The sequence below is a fragment of the Solanum pennellii genome, chromosome 3 (genome assembly GCF_001406875.1).
Source record: "Solanum pennellii chromosome 3, SPENNV200".
Classification (NCBI taxonomy): Eukaryota; Viridiplantae; Streptophyta; class Magnoliopsida; order Solanales; family Solanaceae; genus Solanum; species Solanum pennellii.
In genome coordinates, this window is record NC_028639.1 from 9,916,731 (window position 1) to 9,926,151 (window position 9,421).

Genomic DNA, 9,421 nt, shown 5'->3' on the forward strand with positions numbered 1-9,421 from the left:
TATATATATATATATATATATATATATATATATCGAGTATACGTAGACCCTTCGTATAGGAAGGTTACATAGCCTTCTACTCTTATTGCACATACATATATTTAAAATGGCAAATAGTCTCAAAGATTGTCTCATTTCATACCATCTAAGCGAATCATAACAATTTGGGCATAGCCCTACATCAAACGTAAAGAAGCACATATAGGCTTATACAAGTCGTACACAATGAAAGTGGAATGAACATAAAATTCTTAGAAAACAAAGCAACTTCATAAGCAAGATATTGACATCGTCCTCGAAAAGTGAGGACCTACCCACTTTGATGATAGAGAATATCCAAGCCTTCTTCAAGTCGTCTCAAATGAGCCTTCAATGACCAGAACCTAAAATGTTTTTGGGACAAAAGTAGAAAATGGGGTTAGTACTCCACATGTACTAAGTATGAGACTATATGCATATAAAAGCAAAACATGATAAAAAGGGACATTTAGTCAAAACATGCCATTTTACCCTTTTTAAAGTCTACAAAATCAAGCAAGTCATACCAATCAACCAAACATGCTTACTAACTCAAACAAGTAATATGTATCCCAACATACTTGAACCCATGATTTGCTACAACCCTATCATTAAGGAATAACATCACAAACATGGCTAAGAGTCAACTATATCATGATAAGCAAGACAACTACCCATGAATCCTTATCAAGTCAACAAGTGCAATGAACAAGCAAAGCCCCATAACCTTACTCAATCAAGTAGCCTCAACAAGAAACCATAACCAATGTCCAACTTCACATAATATAACATTTAGATATACATTCCATCTTATTTTAACAACAAAACCCAACACATACTTATAACTGAACTAATCAACATAGAGTACTAACAATGTGCAAGTTCATCATGTACATATCATATACCATCATAACATAAACATATATAAGAGCATCCTCCAAAGAGTCCCCTCAAGGCTAACTAGTGCAATGTTTAGGTAGAGTCCCTGTCACGTATGGATTTACCCCCTAGACGTAACCGGTGTCGTCGTCCTCTTTGAGGACTATGACTAGCCTCTTAGTCTTACATCATTACATTCATAGGTCAAAAATACAGAAGAATTTAAACTTTCCTTTAACATCTACTTGGAGGTTTACATAGACCTCTACATACACAAAATATTTATTCGCATCAATTTACATAGACCCTTCATATAGGAAGGTTACATAGCCTTCTACTTTTGTTGCACATACATATACTTAATATAGTAAATAGTCTCAAAGATTTTCTCACCTAATACCATCTAAACAATCATAACAATTTGCGCATAGCCTACATCAAAAAGTAAAGAAGCCACATATAGGCTTATACAAGTCGTACACAATGAAAGTGGAATGAACATAAAAGTCTTAGAAAAAGCAAAACAACATCATAAGCAAGATATTGACAGCGTCCTCGGAAGGTGAGGACCTACCCGCTTGGATGATAGAGAATATCCAAGCCTTCTTCAAGTCGTCTCAAATGAGCCTTCAACGACCGAAAACTAAAATGCTTAGGAAAAAGGGAGAAAAATGAGGTTAGTACGCCACATGTACTAAGTATGCGACCCTATGAACATACAAGACCAAAACATGCTAAAAAGGGGCATTTAGTTAAAACATGCCATTTTACCCTTTTAAAAGTCTCATGCATAGCTAAGCAAGTCATACAATTCAACCAACATGGTTACTAACTCAAACAAGTAGAATGTATACCAACATACTTGAACTCAAGATCTACTACAACCCTATCATTAATGAATAACATCACAAGCATGAATAAGAGATAACCATATCATAATAAGCAAGACAATTACTCATGAACCCTCATCAAGTCAATAAGTGCAATGACCAAGTAATGCCCCATAACTTTACTCAATCAAGTAGCTTCAACAAGAAACCATAACCAATGCCCAACTTCACATAATCAACCTTTAAGAATGCATAATGACATACTTTAGTAATATAATCAAGTTACATGCTCCAAAGGATAATCATCATCATACAACACTATTTATATTATACATCATCATATTATCATCATTTACATCATTATCATATACATACATAATATTAAATTCCTAAAGCTCCCATCAAGGCCAACTAGTGCAAGACATAAGTAGAGTCCCATACCTCTACCTAAGCTAATATAAACCTCTCAAGTCACCTTAGTTAGTTTATACTTCATTACTTCATTTTAGTTTAGGGAACACTTGCCTTAACCGACATAGACCATATCAGCTAAATGTGGAATCCGGTGTCATAAAATCCCACACCGATGGAAGGTGGTCTACCGGCCAAGGTAAAACCTAACATAAACATAACTTTCTAAGGGATCCACTAGCAAGTATCCTATGGTGGCAACATAGTTTATGGAACTTGGGGGAATTATGGAAATATCACTCTACATCCTTTTTGTTCGTGAGGCTATCCACCCCGTGAGAACCGTAGTGAACCCTACCTTTCCTACTTGGAAAGGTGTAACTCCCTCACATACAAGATCACTCGATGCTAAGCTAAGTCCCTTTATTGAAATGTATTTAGGTCTTTATTAACAATCATAACTTAGTTTAGGTCATAGGGTCTAGCCCTTGTATAATCATCATCATCATAGCTCATTAAAAATTGCATGAGTATAGTCCTTTCATCACAATTCATATAAGTGAGGTTAACACATTTCATATCACCTCATAATAGGGCACATTGATAAACATCATTATTCTTATAACATTTACACCCTAATCAACCTCACAACCAAAGTAAAGACATTTCAATTCAATCATCATACCATCCTATCAATTCTAGAGAAGGTATACTCCAACACAAAATCATGACTTAACCACAATTAACTATAAATTGAAGTAAATATAGAGATTCTAAGACTCACCAAGTCTTCTTAACAATTCATGACCAAGGTCTTACCATCAATCCATAACTCAACCCAATTTGGGGAGTAACACCATCACACCATGATAACCAATAAAATAACAAGGTCAATTGCATCTCTATATCACAATTCAACACTAGATCATAGCTTAAGACAAGGTAATTAGGTCAATTTCACAATATACTTCATAACCTAAATCACATCTCAAGAACTAGCATAATAGACCTATAATTCATCTTAATTTTTTCGTAATAATACAATAGGATAGTAATCTAATCAATAATCAAGCCACTTGAATGATCACAATACAATATAGATTAAGATCACAACCTAGGGTTAGGGGTTTAGGATCATGTTCTTCAATTTAGACCAAATCATAAACAATTACCATAATAAAGTTAAAATACATGTTAATCTACTCAATATAACCTAAAATAATCATCAACAACTTAATTCATAACTTCAATTTCGTAATTGGATGAGACCCACATGAAAACTCAATTTTTGAAATCCATTTTGAAGGAACCCTTTGAGGAAACAACTCAAAGGTGAATAGATCCCATACCTTAAAGTTTGATGAATATTTGATGGTGAATTCGTCCCTTTCCAGCCCCCAAACCCTTCTCCTTGATAGTCTTCAATGGTGAGTTCAAGTAGAGAGAGAAAGAAGAGAGAAGGAAGAGAGTTTGTATTTGAGAGTTGTAATTAGGTTAATTGGGGTTGGGGCCTTTATATGGGAGTTAGGTTAGTTAATTAGTTTACCATTAATCCCTAACTAACCCATAAACCATTTAATTAATTTGTTGGATTAACATTTAAAATGTGCAGCAACTCAAGACCCCTCATAGACGGAACCCCGCCAACGGGCCGTTCGTGAGTCGACGGCTGCCTCCCCCTCCGTCCTACACTCCGTAGGTGAGTTAAGAGACTGTGCAGACGAGGGTCTTACTCAACTTGTCTAACTGTGGGACAAAGGTGGCATCGACGCCCCGTCAGTCCACACACGGGCCATTGACTGCCTCGTCGATGCAGACCGCTTTAGGCAGTTTTGCCTCAACTGCAAAGGTCCTCCTCAAGGGACCTTGGTTGGTCCTTGGGGAGTCGTACCCAGACGTTTCAACCATGAAACAACTCAAAAACATATTAGATACCTTTTTACTGATATTCATACATTTTCGACTCCTAAAAGCTAGTCAAATAGGCTAAGGCTTGCTAGTACCTCTTTGAACCAACTTCCGGATGTCATGGACGTTCTTGGACATTTTGGTTCTTAAACTTCATAAATGACCTATATTTATTAAAATGGACTTGTAACAGTACTTATACCTCATTAAACCTATGTTAGGATCTAAGAATCGTCTTGGATTTTCAAAGTGTTACATTATCCCCCCCTTAGGAATATTTGTCCCCGAATGACATTAAAATTCTTTTGAAGGAAGGAATAGACTAAAGACTAGCATCCCAACCAAATCAACAATATTAAATCAATATAAATCATATCATCTCAATCAAGGCAATGCAAAACTTCAATTACCAAATATAAAACTCAAACATAACTTCATGAGGCTTTTCCTTCTCACTACAACACATAAGTTCAACATACATTACATGAGCTAATTAGCACAAAGTTCAACTTATTAACATGCTACATATCATTTAATAAAGACTCACCATATCAAAATGCACTACATAACTCAAAACAAACAAAAGAAAAAATTTCAAGTTCAAAGGCATTATTCACTGTAACTTCACTGTGAAGTATTCAAAAATGCATGTTTAGCAAAACTTCACCCAAAAATCAAGACACTTCAATATCTAATCATATTTATATAATTAAAAGAATGAGTAACCTTAATTTTCAAAAATATGAGGGTAGCGGGACTTTATGTCGGCCTCGGCTTACCATGTTGCACCCTCAACTAGGTGATTCTTCCATAACACTTTTACGGAAACCACCTCTTTGTTCCTTAACTTCTTGACTTGTCTATAATGAATTTGAACCGGAACTTCCTCATAAGAGAGGTTATCCTTGACACCAAGACCCTCAATAGGAAGAATGCACTCGGGATCACTGATCCACTTCTTCAACATGGAAACATGGAAAACCGGATGAACTGAAGTCAATTCACTAGGGAGCTCCAATTCATAGGCCACCTTACCAACCCTTTGAAAAATTTCATAGGGACCCACATAACGAGGAATTGATTTTCCTTTCTTGCCAAATCTAACCACTCCTTTCATTGGCGAAATTTTCAAATACACCTTATCACCCTTTTCAAACTCCAAATCCCTTCTCCTATGATAGGCATAAGACTTTTGCAACCCGTTCCTTATGATATGAACCTTCTCTAAGGTCATATAAATCAAATCGGACCAAGAAGCAAAGGCTCACCTACTTCAAACCACCCTATAGGAGACCTACACCTTCTACCATAGAATGCTTCAAAAGAAGCTTGGAGATGGATGAATGAAAACTATTATTATAAGTAAACTCCACCAAAGGCCAATGCTTATCCCAATTCCCTTTAAAATCAATAATGCAAGCCCTAAGAATATCCTCAAGGGTTTGAATAGTACGCTCCGCTTGACCATCCATTTGGGGATGAAAAGCGGTACTCAACTTCACCTTAGTACCCAACCCTTTTTGGAACGACCTCCAAAACCTAGATGTAAATTGTGCACCCCGATCTGATATGATGGATAACGGAATACCGTGGTGACATACAATCTCATCTATGAAGATCATAGCATAATCTTCCGCCGAATAAGTAGACTTGATGAGAATTAAGCGAGCGAACTTAGTCAACCTATTCACAACCACCCATATAGAATCATATGACTTTTGAGTCCGAGGTAAACCCACTACAAAGTCCATATTGATATCTTCCCACTTCAAAGTAGGAACTTGGATCTCTTGTAGTAAGCCATTGACTTTTGATATTCGGCTTTTACTTTTTGGAAATTTGGATACTTAGCAACAAACTCCGCTATGTCCCTCTTCAAATCTTGCCACCAATATATTTCCCTTAGGTCATGGTACATTTTTGTCGAACCCGGGTGAATGGAGTAGCGGGACCCATGTGCTTCTTCAAGGATCCGGTCCCTCAACCCATCAACATCGGGAACACACAATCTCCCTTGGTACTTTAACACACCATCCCCCCAAGGAGAATGACTCATTTAAGTTACCGAGGACCGATTCTTTCAACTTCGTTAGTGTATTATCAAGGTGTTGCTTGGACTTCACCTCAACCACTAGAGATGACTCGGAGTTATGATGGATTATAGCACCCCCATTCGGAGAACCTTCCAACCTCACTCCCAACCGAGCCAACCTATGGACTTCCTTTGCTAGGTCCTTCTTGGCTTCATCAATGTGGGATACACTACCCATAGTCATACGACTTAGGGCATCCGCTACCACGTTAGCCTTGTCAGGGTGATAGAGAACACTTATGTCATAATCTTTCAACAACTCTAGCCACCTTTGTTGTCGGAGATTCAACTCCTTTTGGGTAAAGACATATTAGAGACTCTTGTGATTGGTAAAGACATCAACATGAACCCCATACAAGTAATGTCTCCATATTTTCAAGGCAAACACCACGGCCGCTAACTCAAGGTCATGAGTGGGATAGTTTCGCTCATGTACTTTAAGTTGCCTAGAGGCATAGGTTATCACCTTCCCATGTTCCATAAGCACACACCCTAAAACCACATGGGATGCATCACAATACACCACAAAACCCTTTGTACCCTCCGGTAAGGTCAACACTGGCGCGGAGGTAAGCGTATTTTTCAACATTCAAAAACTTCTCTCACATGCCTCCGACCACTCAAATTTCTTGCTCTTTTGGGTCAAAGTAGTCAAGGGAGATGCAATGGATGCAAAACCATCCACGAACCTCCGATAATAATATGCTAAACCCAAGAAACTCCTAATATCCATCGGAGTCAAAGGTCTAGGCCAATTTTTCACTACCTTCGTTTTCGTTGGATCAACTTCAACTCCTTCACTAGAGATGATATGACCAAGAAATGTCACCGACCTCAACCAAAACTCATGCTTGCTATATTTGGCAAACAATTGATGTTCTTTAAGGGTATTCAATACAAATCTCAAATGACCCATATGATCACTTTCGTTTTTCGAATATACCAAGATGTCATCAATGTAAACAATGACAAATGAATCTAGGTAATTTCGATAACCCTATTCATTAGGTACATAAATGCCGCCGGAGCATTAGTGAGACTGAAAGACATTACCAAGAACTCATAGTGCCCATACCTAGTCCGAAAGGTCGTCTTTGGTACATCCTCACCTCTCACCCTAAGTTGATGATACCCCGACTTCAAATCTCTTTTTGAAAAGTATCTCGCCCCTTGGAGTTGATCAAACAAATCGTCAATTCGAGGGAGAGGATACTTATTCTTAATAGTAACCTTGTTGAGTAGGCGGTAGTCAATACACATTCTCAAGGACCCATCTTTCTTTTTGACAAATAACACCGGAGCACCCCACGGAGAAATACTATGCCTTATAAAGCCTTTGTCAAGCAAATATTTGAGTTGAACCTTCAACTCATTCAATTCGACCGGAGACATCTGATAAAGAGAAATTTAAATGGGATTCATTTCCGATAGCAAGTCGATACCAAAACTAATTTCCCATTCGAGAGGAATACCGGGAAGGTCATTAGGGAAGACCTCCAGAAACTCACTCACTACGGGGACCGACTCAATGGGCGGAATTTCGGAGTCCAAATCTTGGACTCTTACTATGTGATATAGACAACCTTTTGAGATCATTTTACATGCCTTTAAACAAGAGATGATACGACATTTAGGATTAGAATTTTCACTCTTCCACTCAACAACGGGTTCATTTGGGAAATTAAATGTCACAACCCTTGTCCTACAATCAATAGTGGAAAAATTAGCATGTAACCAATCCATACCCAAAATGATATCTAAATCAAGCATATCTAGTTCTACTAGATCCACATTAGAAACTCTATTGGGCAATATGATAGGACAATTCCTATACACCCTTTTTGCAACAACCGATTCATCCACCGGAGTAGACACTAAAAAAGGTTCATGCAAGGTATCAGGTAATGTATCAAACTTTTTAGCTACAAGAGGTGTAACAAAAGACAAGGTAGCTGCCCGATCAAGTAAAGCATACACATCAATAACAAAGATTTTTAACATACCGGTCACCACATCGGGAGAGGTCTCTTGCTCACCCCTAGAACGAAGAGCATAGAAGCGATTCTTTTTAAAAGCATAACTCGAACCACTAGCTTGCCCACTCTTCTCTTGCCCCTTTGCATTAGGGAAATCTCGCATCTTGTGCCCAAACTTCCCATAACCAAAGCATTTGTCCGTCCCAAGGAGGCAAGCACCGTGGTGCTTCTTTCCACATTCACTACAAGTTGCCTTCTCATTTGGCGAGTTCCCACTCCTTCCCTTTTTGGATCTCGGCTTAGGCACCCTATCATCACGGGGCACAACCTCCCAATTAGCTTGGGCCGGCATAGCTTGGGCTTGAACCGTTGCGTCTTGGGCTTGAGTAGTAATGGCTTGGGCAATTTGAACAAGGATAGCCCTCATGTCACCCTCCGCCAAAGGTGGAGGATTTGCCGGATCTTGATCATCAACAACATCTTCTTCAAGTGGAGGAACTTGATCACCACGGGGAGGAGCTCCCGCATTAGCAATCTCTTCCTCAAGACTCCGAGTCGCATTCCTCCGAGTATTCATATTTCTATAACCAAAGTACAAGTTTACGGTGAAATCATATAACAAGTACACTATAGAGGCACGATGTTTGATTTCGAGGAAGAGAGTGATTCCTAAGCATCACATAGATTCCTATTCATAAGTGTGGAGAGCTTAATAATTATGAATACAAACCTACATAGACGTTGTACAGAGAGAGAGAGATATAAACTAAAAAGGTATTCAACCTCATGCTCTGATACCAAGTTTGTCACATCCGGGTTTATCCCTTAGACGTAACTGGCGGCGTCGTCCTCTTTGAGTCCTATGACTAGCCTCTTAGTCTTACATCATTACAGTCATAGGTCGGAAATATGGAAGAATTAAAAATTTCCTTTAACATCTACTTAGAGGTTTACATAGACCTCTACATACACATACTATTTATTCGTATCGTGTATACATAGACCCTTCGTATAAGAAGGTTACATAGTCTTCTACTTTTATTGGACATACATATTCTTAAAATAGTAAATAGTCTCAAAGATTGTCTCATCTCATACCATCTAAACGATCATAACAATTTGGGCATACCCTACATTAAAAGTAAAGAAGCCACATATAGGCTTATACAAGTCGTACTCAACGAAAGTGGAATGAACATAAAAGCCTTAGAAAAAGCAAAACAACTTCATAAGCAAGATATTGGCATCGTCCTCGGAAGGTGAGGACCTACCTACTTGGATGATAGAGAATATCCAAGCCTTCTTCA